At 44.7% G+C, this 16,255-nt stretch overlaps 1 non-coding gene across 1 annotated transcript; it reads left to right on the top strand.

The window, feature by feature from the left end:
• Window positions 1-8,477: 8,477 nt before the first annotated feature.
• LOC138826216 (U6 spliceosomal RNA) lies at window positions 8,478-8,584 on the top strand. The gene has a single exon (XR_011371578.1). It is a non-coding gene; the product is annotated as a U6 spliceosomal RNA (small nuclear RNA).
• Window positions 8,585-16,255: the final 7,671 nt, after the last annotated feature.

The raw sequence follows: 16,255 nt of genomic DNA, 5'->3' as shown, positions 1-16,255 counted from the left end.
AGAAAGATACAGTGGAAAGAGGCAATTATAAATGACAAGAGAGATGATAGATTAAATCTAGAATAATCTTGAGGCTATAAGGATACCATCCTAGACTAATGGTGATTGAGACAGTTTTTTTTTTCTTTTTGGAAAAAATGATATCTAGAAGATAAGCTAACTGTAAGAAGAGGAGAAGGGTGACTATCTAGTCAAAGACTTAGGAGGAAAAGAAGTGCTTTGTACACCCAAGACACTTGGGTGTACAAGTGGTTTGGTAGGACTGAAATCATGTGGGCCAGGGGAGCCATGGACAGCAGAGTGGGGGCTGAGGCTTAAAGTTTTCAGAGTTTGTCCTGAAGGCAACACAGAAGCATTACAGGATTTTAAGCAGCCGGTTAGGCTGTGTGATCAGATTTATCACTTAAACAGATCACTTAGGCTCTTTGGAGAAAGGATTAGAGAAGCAAGACCAGACAGGCCAGTTAGGAGGCTGTTGCAGTAATCCAGGCAACTGCATGGTGGTCTGGACCAGAACAAGCAAGGAAACTGTAGCCATGTTATAGTTGGAGGAGCCAAAAGGATTTGGTTACAGAATAAATCTTAGCCTCCTCCCCCCTGACAGTCCTTCAACTATCTATGGCGAATTATGTCTGAATGCACTCAAAAACAACTGTCAAATAACAGCAGGAGTGTCTGTTCTCTGCCTTACTTAAGAAGCTATGCAGCCCCTCTAAGTTAGCAGTGGAGAAGAGAGATGTTGGTTGTATCCAATGGTGGTTACTGGAGTCAGGATAACCTATGGATAACTATAGAAGTATTTTCCAACGCCTAGGGTGTGTGTATATGTGTCTGTATGCATGCCCCTGGTATTGAGGCTTGAACTCAGGACCAAGGTGCTATCCCTTAACACTTTTGCTTAAGACTAGCATTCTACCACTTGAGCCACAGCTCCACTTCTGCTTTTTGGTTACTTAATTGGAGATAAGAGCCTCACAGTCTTTTCTGCCTGGACTGGCTTCAAACTGCAATTTTCAGATATCAGCTTCTCAGTAGCTAGAATTATTGGCATGAGCCACCAGCGCCTAGCACTCCCATGCTGCTTTTCTTCCTTGAAACAAAGGCCAAATGTCTCATTGTAGCTAAGAGGATTTTACATAATTTGGCCCCGGCCTATCTTTCCAACCCTACCTGCCACCTTAGAGTGAGGCATTAGACCCAAACACACTATTGCATTAAAATCCAAAAAGTGCCTTCCACTCCTTCCTTCATTAATTTAGGAAATACGGTGGGGCATCACCATCTAAACTCTCAGGAACTTCACACGGTGGGCATTTAGATTAGATGTTCAGTCTTGGGTCATTGCCTGCTACTTAGATGGGTGAATGGAGGGCAAGCTCCATGGTACCTGTACATAGAAATCCATGCTTTGTCAGAGCCCCCAGAAGCCCAGCCTTGGCACCATGACACACACTTAAAAGACAGGAGAAGATTTCTCCATAAATTAAGGCACTTCGGTCTCTACAATTTCTGCCTCTAATGGCACCTTCATCTGCCTGCTGGGGTAATCCCAGCAGACTAATCCCCTTCTCTTCTGTGATAGGCCTTCAAAAACCATTGAGATGACTGTCATGTTACCCAGAGAGGGTCAGAGCAGGGGAGTTTCTACTTGACAGCTCATTGGAAGCTTTGGTTGGCTCCCCAGCAGGGAGGGGACTTGATCGAAACAATGTATGAGTGTAGCATAGAATAACCTGAAAACAGGGCCTAGGAGCTCTTACCATCTAGATGGAGATGAGCCTGAGAAGCATTACTGCATAAAAAAGCACTAGAGGAGGACCAAGTGCTCACCATCCCCATAGGTTTTCTTGTGCCTGTTTGCTTAGATTAGGCCCCAAATTGTCCCTTTTTGGCATCACTTTATATAGCCTGGTACTTATAGCTATGTGCTGAATGGTGGTAGCCAGATACAGACTTGTCTGGAAAGAGGTGATGCTGCTATAGGGATGAGCTGTTGCACTCCATGAGTGGATGGGGCCATTAGGAGAGATGCTAGACCTGTTGGAGGGTCAGGATTATTTGTCAGTATGGTAAAGATACACACACACACACACACAGAGTATGGTAAAGAACACACACACACACACACACACACACACACACACACACACACACACACACACACACACACACACACACACACACACACACACACACACACACACACACACACACACACACACACACACACACACCCCTCTCTCTACAAATCAAGTAGGCTGCTGTTCCACCACTTAAGCTTTTGCTCTACTTTCAGCTTTTTGGTGGTTAATTGGAGATAAGAGTCTCATGGGCTTTCCTGACTGAGCTAGCTTCAAATCTTGATCCTCAGATCTCTGCCTCCTGAGTAGCTAGAAATATAAGCATGCTAGCATGCTGGCAGGAATCTATGTACACATCCTGTTCTTTATTAAACTTCCACTCATTGGCTTTAGGCTCCATTGGTTGGTTTTTTTTTCTCTTTTCTTTTCTTTTTTTTTTTTGGGGGGGGGGGGTGTCCGGTTGTGGGGCCTGAACTCTGGGCCTTGGTGCTGTCCTTCAGCTCTTCAGCTCAAGGCTAGCGCTCTACCACTTGAGCCACAGCGCCACTTCCAGCTTTTTTCTTTTTGCTTATATGGTGCTGAGGAATCGAACCCAGGGCCTCAGGCTTGCAAGGCAAGTGCTCTACACTGAGCCACCTTCCCAGCCCCTGGTTGATTTTTTTCTAAATTAGTTATTAATATAATTTTTGCACAGTGATAGTGTTATAGTCCACAGTCCTATAATTATTAGTTAATATTCTACTACAAGGAAGTGCTATCTCTTTGCTTCATGATTTACCTATTGAAATGAGTACATCCTCCTACTTTATTCATTTTGCCAACGATGGAATCTTCTTGTGTAGCACAGGCTGGCCTTAAACTCAGTCTCTTGCCTCTGCCCCACTCTCCAAATGCTGGGGTTACAGGTGTGCCCCACCACACTCAGCTAGATTCCTATTTTATTGTATGAAGAAGGGCTGAGGAGAGAAAGAAGGGATGAAGATGGCTGTCTGGCAGTGATGGATCTAGGAATAGACAGAGACCTGGAGAAGATGGCTCAAGCTGAGGGCAGAGAGGGCGGACGCTGGGGTTGCACCCACATTAGAAGCATTCAGGAAGAATGATGTGATGGGAGATGTCTGAGGAAGAGACTGTGTGCATGGTCCAGCTGGGAGTTGCCAAAAGCAAGGAAGATGGCAGAGCACCACTGAGGTCCCTGGATGGAAGAAATTTGCTAGGCTGGATGAGGTGGCACAAGGATCATGTGTCAAGATAGATAAAAGATGGACAAATTTGTATTTTATGTTACTCTTGCTGTTTAAAGTCACATTGTTTTCAAAGAACTGCAATATTTAAGACTGCTGTATTTGAGCACCAATTGTGTGGCCACTGCAGATATAAGCCATGGGCCATCACTTGAGATCACTCCTGTTAAATTTTCTCAATCAAATGGGAGCCTCGTGAGACTCTGTGAGTTAGATGTAGCAGGAATTGTCATCCCCATGTTATAGATAAGAAAGTAAATATGAAGAGAGATAAGGCACTTGACCATAGCCACAATAGCCCAGGCTGCAAGCCAGTGGTTTGGATCCTAGACTAAAGTCTCCACACCTGACCTCCACTCTGAGTTCATGTGTATACTGCTACCCTAGATCCCTAGGTTTTGTTTGACAGTATGTGGGGTTAAACTCAGAACTTTTCATTTGTTAGGCAAATGCTTACTTTAGCCATGCCCCAGCCATGTTTGTTTCAATTATTTTTCAGATAGGGTCTTTTGCTTGAGACCACAATCCTCTTACTTCCTTCTGAAGTAGCTCGGATTACAGAACTGAACCACCACAGTTATAAACTTCCAGGTTTTTGTATAACACCTTATTGGCCTAGATCAGTTGCTCACTCTAACTAAACACTGGCTTCATATCAGTGATTTATGCACCCTCCCCCCCAAAAAACCCCCACAACTTTGGGTCACTCAGCTTAGTTAGTCTGGTCTGTCTGGAAAAAGTGCTTGAGGAATGAATGATTCTCTGTCAGTCACTCCCATCCCATTTTTCAGAAGATAGAAACATTTCCTTTCCCCAACTAGCCAAGTCAGAACAGGGCTTCCATTGCCAGAAAGCAGAAGGGGCATTGGTCCCTCGTTGTGTTGTTGAGTTGTGCCAGAAACAGAGTGAGGGCCAGCTTCCAAGGTCACCTGATGGCTACATGCTGGAGGCAGGTCTAGGGAAAGCAAAGCAATTATTGGTGGTCACTTAGAGTCACCAGCAAGTTCAGAGGAGGCTCCTGGAGAGGTGCCTTCCTGATCCTTGGCCCCCATAGATTCCCTGCTAGCCACTTGGGATCTGCTCCCTCTCCAGCCACAACAGGACCCTATGTGGCCAGGCTAGCCCCAAGTTCTGTTGAAACTATCTTCCCTTTCTCCTAAAAACCTCCCTTTATCAGAACTCCAAGTTGCCTCTTTCTACTTTTATAATCTACACAAGTACATGGCCCAAAAGATGGTTCTTACTGGTCTCTCCTTCAGAATAAGTGATCTGAACAGTGTGTTTTGCATTGGCTATATTAGTCCCTGTTTTATCCCCTACCCAGCTCACCTTGCATTAGGACTACTTTCCACAAAGAAGTGCCAAGGCTGGGGCTGGTGAGTTCAAGGCCCACACACAGCAGAAGAGGCCCGGTGCTCAGGAGCTGGAAGACAGCCAAAGATAGAGTGGAAATCCAACGCTGCTTCTTAGCTTCAGGGGAAGATCAGGCACCATATCTGTTCATGTCAAGTTAATGGCTTGACACTGCTTCCATCTGAGAACAAGGCATTAAATCAGCTTGTGAGCAAGGAGTTAGGTTAGGGATTTAGCTTGTCTCATAGGTATTCCAAGAGAAACAGCTCCATCTACCCCGAGGGCAGTTTCCCGGATGCACTTGCATCCTGGTCTTGCCTCAGCAGCTGTTCTCAGCATGAAATACTTCACAGAACACTTTCTTACTTTATAGATTTCATCCCACCAAATGTAGTATTGGTACTTACTATGTGCCAAGTGTCTGGAGTATAGGTAGCAACCATAGGTAAACTATACTTTTGCACATGCTATGCGTTGGGTCCTGTTCATCTTCATGATAATCCTAGGAGTTAGTTCTGAAAATATTTCATTTTAAGATGAAGAAACAAAGACTTTGAAAGGTTAAAAAAATGTACCTGAATTCATTCAGCAAGTGCATGAGAGAATCAGGATCCTAACCCAGTATTCCAAAGGCTGTATGGCTCACCCCTGCCCACAGGACCCCTTTGATGTGAGAAGCAGTCCTGCCTACAGAAGCCCATGACCCAGAAAGAAGCTAACTGTAAACAAGCCACGAGCCTGATCCAAGCTGAGAGGCAGAGATAGGAGAATCAAATCTAATGCCAACTAGTTGAAAGCATACTAGAAACACTAAGAGCATGGACAGCTGCCACATGTGTATCTTTTTTGATTAAAAAAAAATGAGGCTGGGAATATGGCTCAGTGGTAGAGTGCTTGCCTAGCATACATGAAGCCCTGGGTTCGATTCCTCAGTACCACATACACAGAAAAAGCCAGAAGTGGTGCTGTAGCTCAAGTGGTAGAGTGCTAGCCTTGAGTAAAAGAACCTCAGGGACAGTGCCCAGGCCCTGAGTTCAAGCTCCAGGACTGGCAAAAAAATAAAAATTAATTAATTAGTTAATTAAATTTAAAAAATGATACACTAAGGGCCAAGGCCTTGGTTCCAGTGACAGAATGCCTACTTGGCAAACACCAAGTCCTAACTAGGATACATAGAACATAGAGTAAATATAATCAGTATAAGAAAGGCATAAAGGAAAATCTGCACTTGTACTGTTCCTATCATTATGGAAATCCCCTTCTGTCTCATATCCGAAGTACAAGTGTAAATACACATTGCATCCACACATACCTACAGGTGACAAGACTGGAATACACAGATTGATCCAGGGCTTCTGAGAAGTTATTTTATTTTTTTATTTCTGTGGTTCTAGGACAGAATCCACAGTGTTGTATATATTTGGCAAGTGAGCATCACCCCAAGCCTAATTTTTTTTTTTTTTTTTTTTTTTTTTTTTTTGTCGGTCGTGGGGCTTGAACTCTGGGCCTGGGCGTTGTCCCTCAGCTCTTCAGCTCAAGGCGAGCGCTCTACCACTTGAGCTACAGCGCCACTTCCGGTTTTCTGGTGGTTTTATTGGAGATAGGAGTCTCACGGTCTCTCCTGCCCGGGCTGGCTTTGAACCGCGATCCTCAGATCTCAGCCTCCTGAGTAGCTAGGATTACAGGCGTGAGCCACCAGCGCCCGGCTAAGCCTAATTTTTTTTATTGTGAAAATACTGTACAGAGGAGTTACAATTACATGGGCAAGATAATGAGTACATTTCTTATCAAGCATTGTTGCCTCCTCCTTTGTTTCCCCTTCCTATCCCTTTCCATCTTCCCCCAACCCCGGCCCACTTTGTCTACCCTCCCTCCCCCACCGTCAAAGTGGTAAAGTTCGTTTTTCAACATAACGACTTGTACATCTCGTTGTTGCAATGGGTCCACCTGTACCCCTATTTAAACGATTTGTTTTTTTCCTTCCCCTCCACAAATTATACCAACATCAAATATAGTGAGAGCAGGGGTTATATTGTGGGGGAGGGGCATACAAAGCAACAAAGAAATCATCTTATAAATATGTTAGAAACAATCACATGAAAGAAAAAACATTTGAATACTTATCTTGGGGCTCATTTTACCTAACATCAACTTATCTGGCCGTTTCCTAATTTTTTTTTTTTTGGGGGGTGCGGTCTGGGCCTGGGCACTGTCCCTCAGCTCTTCATCTCAAGGCTAGCGCTCTACCACTTGAGCCACAGCGCCACTTCCAGCTTTTTTCTTTTTGCTTATGTGGTGCTGAGGAATCAAACCCAGGGCCTCATGCATGCAAGGCAAGCGCTCTACCACTGAGCCACCTTCCCAGCCCCTCCTAATTTTTTTTAAATCACGAATGTTATTAGAGTAGTGACCTCCATTTAAATTGCTCTGGATAAATGAGATGTTTTAGAAATTTACCATGAATCACTCCTCAGCTCCTTAGTTGAAGAAATATGTAGTTATTGCAACATGGCCTGGCAGGAGAAAGGGGATCTGAGCTTTTCCTGAATCTGGGACTCCGTTTTCTCATAGTGATTGTGTGTGGCTTAAAGATTGGATGAGATCATCATAGAGAAGGGCATAGAAACAGTGAATCCAGAGCACCCATAGATTGCAGGTATTGTTCATTTAAAGCACTCACAGATCAAAGACATTGTTCAATTCTATCTGCATACAAGTTCAGCCAGAAAGACATTTCACAGCATCAATTCCCAAATCCGTTCACCAAGTTCTGACCACCTAGGCAAAGGCTACCAAGAGAGTCTGCTGGTTCCTGACATGCTACTATCCCATTCCCTTTGTCTCCAGCACCTTCTAGTGAGTCATTCCATCTAAAATGGCACCTCATGAGGCTTAGTATGGCTGCAACCATACTAAATCTGACTTCAAAGGGCAGGATACATGGGCCAAGTATGACATACAGTGTTTCTATCTGCAAACTGGTCTGGGGTGGGGAAGGAAAGAGGTCTTTCCCTCCTGGCATGCTGGGAACACTGGATTCAATTGCAGCCTAGCCATCTCAGCAGACCACGCAGAGCCAATAAATGTCATCTCCCTAGACTTTAACAAGGTTTTCAATGGGTTCCCACTTAAGTAGTCCTTGAGAAACTTGGAAAATCTGCCTGAATGTGAGAGTTTTATTAAGTAGGATGTTAGAGAAATTGCTGGTGCCATTTAGCAGCCCCCAAAATCATTCTTGGCATTAATTGGCTTTGCTCTAGGTGGTCTACAAGCTTTTTTAATCTTCCCCTCCCTCAATCCCTTTCTTAATTTCCATGACTCTTTAAAATCATACACCATCTTCCACCAGGCCTATGTGCAGCTGTGAGCAGGATTGTAAACAAGAGCTTGCCCTCGTTGAGGTCAGGAGACCTCAAACAGAAAGGTCACAAAAGCTAAGGTTACTTTATAGTCTAGCTTAAATGCCTCACACATTAAAATGATTCTTTTGAATAAAACTTATTTTGAAAATAAACATTCCCTTCTATGATCAGTTCATTTGGACATCATAGCAAAAGTATGGCCTGGGCAGAGGGGAAAAATAGCAAAAACAGATACAAAAAGCAGAAATTTCACAAGGTTCACTCTAGGAAAAGGGGGGTGGCTACAGCATTCAAGACATGAAGTGGCTGAGCATGAAGAATTGCCAGGCAGGGTTCCTGTCGCTTTCTCAGACAAGCAGCCTGTAAACTCACAGCTTCTATTTTCAAGAGGCAGGAAAAAGAGCAGAGAAAATGATAGCTCAAGATACTTACTATCAGTGCTCACTTCAGCAGCACATATACTAAAATTGGAACGATACAGAAAAGATTAGCATGGCCCCTGTACAAGGATGACACGCAACTTCGTGAAGCATTCCATATATATATATATATATATATATATATATATATATATATATATATATATATATATATTATATATATATTTACTGTCAGTTTACAGTGTTTCTCCTAAATGTGGAACCTTGTGCCGAGAGGTTCTTGGTCCATTCCTACATGGACTCTGGGGCTTCAAACATGCTAGGAAAGTGCTCTACCACTGAGCTGTATCTCCAGCCTCATTTTCATTTCTAAATTATCTTCTTCATTTTCTAAACTACATCATAGATAGCCGAACACCAGTGGCACATACCTGTAATCCTTGCTACTCAGGAGGCTGAGTTCTGAGAACTGAAGTTTGAAGACACAGCCCAAGCAGGAAAGCCCATGAGACTCTTACCTCCAATTAACCACCAAAAAAACAAATGTGGAGTGGTGGCTTAAGTGGTAGAGTGCTAGTCTTGAGTGAAAAACCTAAGGTATAGCACCCAGGCCCTGAGTTTAAGCCACAGTACTGGCACCAAACCAAAACCAAACACTCAGTACATTTTTACAAAGCCAAACAACTTCATCATGAACAGAATGAAAACTAAAATTTCTTTTTGGCATTCCAAGAGAACACACAGCAACCAGGGGATAGCTCTGTGGTAGAATGAATGCATGCTTAGCAGGCATGAGGCTCTGGATTTGATCCCTGTGTGGAGGTGGGGGGTGGGAGATATGCAGATAATTAAAGCATATTGGAATGAGGGAACAGATGACACTGTACAAATGGAAATGTACTATTACCTGACTCATGTAAATGTAACCCCTCTGTACATCACCTCTATAGTAACTTTTTAAAAAGTAAATGTTTAAAAAAATTAAAAATGAAAGGAAAAGCATATTGGAGAAAAGTTTTTGAAAAGAAAAAAGAAATAAAATCTAGTTTCTCCAATGTAATGAAATGACACAAGAGTAATTTAGACTATGACTTGCCTTTTCTACACTTGGGCTGTTTGCTGCACAATCATCTACCAGATGTATGTTGAATTCCATTTTCCTCCCATTCTATCATGAACATTTTCCACACCATCTGCCTGATCTTTGTAACACTTGGAGTTAACGGCCAGGAAACAGTTAACTGCTAGCTGCAGTTGACTTTACCATCCCTCTCCTTGCTGGCTACTTGTTTCTAATATCTGCAGCTATAAAGCGTGTTGTGATTAAGATCTGCTTGCATTTTCCCCCCTTCTCTAGCTTGGATTATTTCCCTAGCGTTCCCAGAAGTGGAATTACTGGGTCAAAGGGTGTGACCATTCTTATGGCTCTCGATCCATAGCGCCAAATTCCTTTCTAAAACCATGCAACCCACTTTTTGCTACTTGGAAGCTTTCAGTTTGCTGTGTGAATGAGAAGTTCTTGGGGTTAGGAGGGAGGGGGCAATTTTGTTGAAGGGTTCCTAGCTGAAATCACTGCACTTTAATCTTGCTGTCTCATACAGCCTCTCTCAAAGTCTGTTGACAGTGTTTGCCCATTTGATGACTGGCTGGAAGATTTATATTGGTCTCCTTGTCTCTAGGCTCTTTCCTGCTTTCGATCTGTTTTGCACATTTGGGCTAGATTAACCCTTTGGAAACATGGCTTGCCTCCTGTCATTGCCCCGCTCAGATACTTGTAATGGTTTTCTTTCCTCCAGGATCAAGTCCAAACTCCCCTCCTAGGCCTGGGAGACCTCCATTACAGGCCCCACCCCCTTCCCTCTCAAGCTGATCTTCTGCTAACCTCCGCAGGAACCTTCTCCTACTTCCCCTCTTAGTCCCCAAATTATGTTCCATCTGCTTCCTCTTTTGCTTATGGTTCACCCACCTGGAATGCTGCCCCTTCCTTTCTCCCTAATCCAAGCCCTCCACTTTCAGGGTGGCTTAGCTTGCTGCCCCCACCCCCACCCAAGTCAGTGTGAGAATTCTAGGCACAGGGAAGCATGAGAAGACCTGGAAACCTAGGAGCACAAATAAAGGGCAAACAAAAGAAGAAGAGTAAAAGGGAGGCCATACATGGCACTGGGGACAGGAGACCGGGGACACAAGTGCCCCCATGAAAGTGGTGAATGGATTGACGACAGAGATGAAAATCAGGCCAGGGGCTTGGCGCTACTGATGACATTTGAGCCTAAAGAGAGATCCGTGAAAGAGCAGGATTCTGAGCTAATAACGACAATAAGAATTACAATATATTAGTCATGATTAGCTCCACTTTGAGAAACTAAGACCAAAAAAATAATGGTTTAAATACAAGGGTGGAAAAATCCATTTCTGTGCCAGGTGCCAGTAGCTCATAGCTGTAAAATCCTAGCTTTTAGGAGACTGAGATCTGGAGGATTGAAGCTTGAAACTAGCTTGAGACTAGGCAGTCCATGAGACTCCATCCCTAAAATAATTAGCAAAGGGCAGGCCTGGAGGTATGGTTTAAGTGGTAGAATGCCAGTCTAGCAAGTTTGAGGCCTTGAGTTCAAACCCCAATACTAGGTGGGGGACTGTATTTCTATTGTAGAATGTGAATGAAAGAGTCTTCCTACTTTTGTAAACACTTCTGTTCAAACTATCTCAAGGATAAAAATGCTATGTAGATTTTTTAAGAAATCTGCTTTTCAAGCAGGTGAGTGGGGGAGAGAAGCAGGAGTGGAGTGGTCAGAAGGAAAGGTTTGGTTCAGGGAGCTGGGCTGGCCTCTCACTTTCTCACTAGCTTGGACAGGATATTTAGATTCTTTCAGTTTGCTTTCTCATCTGAAAAGTGAGAATTCTAACAGAATATCAGAAGATGAAATGAGAGGATGCTAGTCAGCCCATAGTGAATGCCTGGCACTCCTAATGCTCAGTAGATGTTAGGAGGAAGGAGGAAGTTCTTCCTTAACCCATCGCTATGACTTCTCAGCCTCGTCCATCAGAGGCCACAATCCTCGCACCAAAGACTCCCCATATTGCTCTAGTTTCTCACTTCAATCTTCAGCTGTCTATATGATGAATCAGGATGGGGGAACCACCCTTAGATTGTTCCCCAGAGTTACCAGAGCTGGCAGGAAGGTGCTTATGGATAGTACTTGGCTTATAACCTTGGGACCCCATGTCTTTTTTGATTGGTTGCTTCATTCAATCATTCATTTGACGAATCTTCACTGGCTGAGGGGGAAGGGAGCCATGGACTGACTTGGCATCGATGGAACAGCGGGAAATAGAACTGACCTGTCCTTGCCCCCTCAGCAGTGCTCACTTCTTGGGAACTAGCATTTCCCAGTGGTTTCCACTGGCTTCCCCACCCCTCTGTAATACCCAGCCCTACTCATTCCTCCAGATACTGCAGGATGCAAAGGGTTCAAGCTCTTAGTCTTGGAGGCAGGGGTACCAGACATTGGCCATTGCTGGGAACTACTCACTCCTCAGTGTAGTCTTTGAGGTAAATATGGCCTTCAAAGGCACTAAGGATACTAATGGTGTAAAACTAGAGCTGTCTGGCTGGACACTAGTGGCTCATGTCTGTAGTCCTAGCTTCACAGGAGGCTGAGATTTGAAGATCATGGTTCAAAACCAGCCTGGGTAGGAAAGACCATGATACTCTTATCTCCAATTAACCACCCCCCAAAAAAGCCAGAAGTGAGTGTGGCCCAGGTGGCAGAGTACCAGCCTTGAGGGGAAAGATAAAGTTAAAACTATACCTGTCTTATCTGAGACCCTTTAACTCCAGTAGCCACCCTCCCCAATTCCATGCCCACAGTATATGTTTTCTTAAACTTACTCTCTGCCTAAATCTGTCTATAACTTATATCCATCTACATCATTTTACCAACAGTAACTATTGGTTACATTCCCGTGTGTGTGTGTGTGTGTGTGTGTGTGTGTGTGTGTGTGTGTGTGTGTGTGTGTGTGTGTGTGCGCGCACGCGCGCACGCGCTGTCCTTGAACTTTTTGCTCAAGGCTAGGACTCTACCACTCAAGCCACAACTCTACTTCTGGCTTTTGTGATGTTCCAGTGAAGATAAGAGTCTCACAGACTTTCCTGCCTGGGCTGGCTTCAAACCACAATCCTCAGGTCTCAGCCTCCTGAGCTAATCCACCTATACCCAGCCCAACTGTACTTTTATATTCTCTTCTACTTGAATTTCCATAATCACAGACTCTTGCCAAACGTGAGATAAAAGGGGCCACAGTGGCCAGCTGGGTGGGCGACAGACTCTGTTTGCCATTGGGAACCCTGAGCACTGAGAAGATAGGCCAACTTCCAGCATTCCCCCAGAGGACACGAGATCCTCCAGTAACTCACTTAAGGGGAAAGCTTCTGAGGAATGTCCCAGAAGCCAAGCTTGATGAAATTCATTAGCTACAAAAGCTGGGTAAAGGAAAGACACATTAGCAATGTGTCTCAATAATTCCTCAGAATATTCCTCAGAATAATTCCTCCTCTTCCTCCCTGCACTGTCAATTAAAGGCGGAGAGGCTTGTGCTGACCCTATTATGCACTAAGCACTGAATTAAGAACCATGGCAAATGATAATATTCCCCGAGCGGCTGCTTCTAGTATCAAAAAAAAAAACCAATATGGTCGACAAAAAGAGATACGGATGAGTCCTTCAGGGACTCTTAGTTGGGGAAAATACCTCACAAGTATTTTGGAAACAAAAATTAGGAAAGAGAGTTGGGGGGAGGGAGGGAAGGAAGGGAGGAGAAGGAGAGGGAGAGGGAGAAGGAAGAGGAAGAGGAAGAGAAGGAGGAGGAACGCAGAAGAGAGTGCAAGTTCTCGCATGAATTTAAGGCAAACCTGCTTTGCTTCCTGCCTAATGCTGGTGGTCTTCAGATGAGATGAAGGCAGGGCTTGGCAAAAAGGAGGCTCTAAAGGGTAGCCAGAGAAACCCGAGGCCCAAAGTATACATTTCGAAGGGTGGTACCTGACCAGGGAGAGAGGGAGAGAGAGGGAGAGAGAGGGAGAGAGAGGGAGAGAGAGGGAGAGAGAGGGGGAGAGAGAGAGAGAGAGAGAGAGAGAGAGAGAGAGAGAGAGAGAGAGAGAGAGAGAGAGAGAGAGAGAGAGAGAGAGAGAGAGAGAATGTGTGTTTCATACCCAAACAAATTGCTAGTCCATGCAGAGAGGTTAAAGCTTCAGAGGGAATAGCATATTTACATAAGGAGCAGACAGAGAGCAAAGGAGAGGCTCGGACTCCTCTGTCCCAGGATCTTCTCTTGTACCCGTGAACCTGCCTGCTTTTTCCCCCACCCTATGATGTCCTCTCATGCCCAGTGTCATCCTAGGCTTTCATTGATCCAAGAAAAGCCAGTGTCCTACAGCTGAGGGGTGATGTTGTCAAGTGAGTCAGACCTAGGCTCAAGTTCCAATGCTGCTACTCGCCAGCTGAGTCTCAGTCACTCATCTGTAAAGTGGAGGTGTTGATACATCACTCATGAGCTTGGTGTGAGGATGGGACGTAATGATGGAGTGTTCAACATGGCTCCAGGCTGGTCTTCTTCCCAGCCACCTGCCTGCCATTGCTGTCTGGTACTCCTTGTCCATCTTGTCCATATTAGGGTATAAATAGCAATAGACTAAGGAATTCAAAGATCTGGGTTGGGTTCCTCCTCTGCCTCTATATAAAAATGTGGCCATGGACAAGTCACTTAACCTCTCTGAGCTCCAGATCCCCCACTTGCCAAAGAGAAATTATACCTACTTGAAGTGAGATAATGTAGGGAAAGTGCTCTTGGGTTAAAGCACCTTGCCAGAGTCAGGTGATATCTTGCTGTTCTATTCCCCTTCTCCCCTCCATCCTTAGCCCTCCACCTCACCAAGCCCAAACTGGTTGGGAGGGATGCTGGACAGATAGTTGAGAGCTCTGTCCCAGCATCATCATCATCATCATCATCATCATCATCATCATCCCAGAACTTCCGTTTCCTCACATGTAAATTGGTGTCCAATGGGACTATGTTTCAGGGTTTAAGCTCCCATGTGGCCATCATTGAAGGGGTCAGGAGTTGATTTACTGACAGGAATACAGTTGGGCTTTAGGACATCAGGGCATCTGAGCTCCGAAGCAATCACATTCTATTAATACTGTGAGGATCACATGCTTCCCCATTATGTGGCAGCCGGAGGGTGTCTCCAAGACTTGGTGTAGGGTAATTAGTCTCTTTGACCCTTAGCAGGGGAAATGTCTCCAGTTGGGGGGGAAATGAAGTTGTCAAACACAGTCCTTAAGAAAAGGGAGATTTATGGGGGATCACATACAAAAGCGCAGGAATTAAACAAACAAACAGGGAAAGAACACTTAAGAGCTCAGACCAAACAATATATACAGCACGCTATGTTCAGGCAGGTCAACCAGTGGTCCGAGGTCTCCCCAGGCACCACCCAGGCAAAGCCGCCCAGACAATTGTTCATCTTCCAAGAAGCCCTTCCCAGAAGCCACAGGGTGGCAGGAAGGCGACGCCAATGACTTCACTGAGGGGAAGAAACAGCAACACGCAGGATGACACTTTGGTGGCTAACCTGGCTTTTGCGTTTGTATAGCCCAAGATGTGAGCCCCATCATCTCTCCTAACCCTCCTCGTGGCACCTAGGCTAGACTGCCTGACTATCTAAGTCACCCTGCTCTCCATGGGTTCCCTCCAGCTCTGCTCCCCAACTTAGTTCTCTGTCAGACAGGGTCCCGATAAAATACAGATTAGCCAGGCACCAGTGGCTCACACCTGTAATCTTAGCTATTCAAGAGGCTGTGGTCTGAGGATTGAGGTTCAAAGCCAGCCCGGGCAGGAAAGTCTGTGAGATTCTTATCTCCAATAAACCACCCGAAACCTGGAAGTGGTGCTATAGCTCAAGTGGTAGAGTGCTAGCCTTGTGCTGAAGAGCTGAGGTACCAAATCCAGGCCTAGAGTTCAAGCCCCATGACCGACAAAACAAAACAAAACAACAACAACAAAAAACAGATTATCAGCCGAGTTCTGGGGCTCACATCTGTACTCCTAGCTATTTGGAAGGCTGAGATCTAAGGATTGTAGTTTGAAGCCAGCCTGGGCAGGAATGACCTCTTACCTCCCCTAAACTGGAAGTGGAACTGTGGCTCAAGGGGTAGAGTGCTCACCTTGAGCAAAAGAAGGTCAGAAACAGTACCCAGGCCCTAGTTCAAGCCATAGGTCTGGCGCAAATACACAAACACAAAATGATTGTCTAGTTAAATTTCAAGTATCAGCTAAATCACAAATACCTTTTAAAAACAGAAGTATATCTCATATCATACTTGGAATAGCCTCATACTAAAAGAAAATTACCTATGGTTTAGCTTACATCTCACTCCATTACTTCCCTTTCTGAACGATGTGTATTTCTTGCTTATCATCTGGGTTTTAAGTACGCAGCAAGGCAGGTAGACATTATCATCCTAATATAAAACATTTCAAGCATGTTCCCCTTGTGGCTTTAACCATTTCCTCCAGAGACAAAGCTCTTCTGGGTATGGAAACTAAATAGCATTTCCAGGCCTACAAAGCCGGGTCCTAGAGACTCACCAGGCACCAACCATCTGACTTAGAGCCACCGCTGTAGGCTGCCACAGGGTGGATGCCTGAAGTGCTGATCCTCACAGCAGCCCTGTACTTTCCCATGGAGGATTGCCTTTTCTTGAACAAATTTGGGATTGTCTAATGGTAATATTACACAAACTAATATCTGCTCCTGTTGCATCCATAGTCCTCTAGGT

This window comes from Dipodomys merriami, unplaced genomic scaffold (genome assembly GCF_024711535.1).
Source record: "Dipodomys merriami isolate MVZ:Mamm:240054 unplaced genomic scaffold, mDipMer1.0.p SCAF_14, whole genome shotgun sequence".
NCBI lineage: Eukaryota > Metazoa > Chordata > Mammalia > Rodentia > Heteromyidae > Dipodomys > Dipodomys merriami.
Note: the sequence above shows the minus strand (reverse complement) of the source record. Positions and strands in the feature narration are given on the sequence as shown.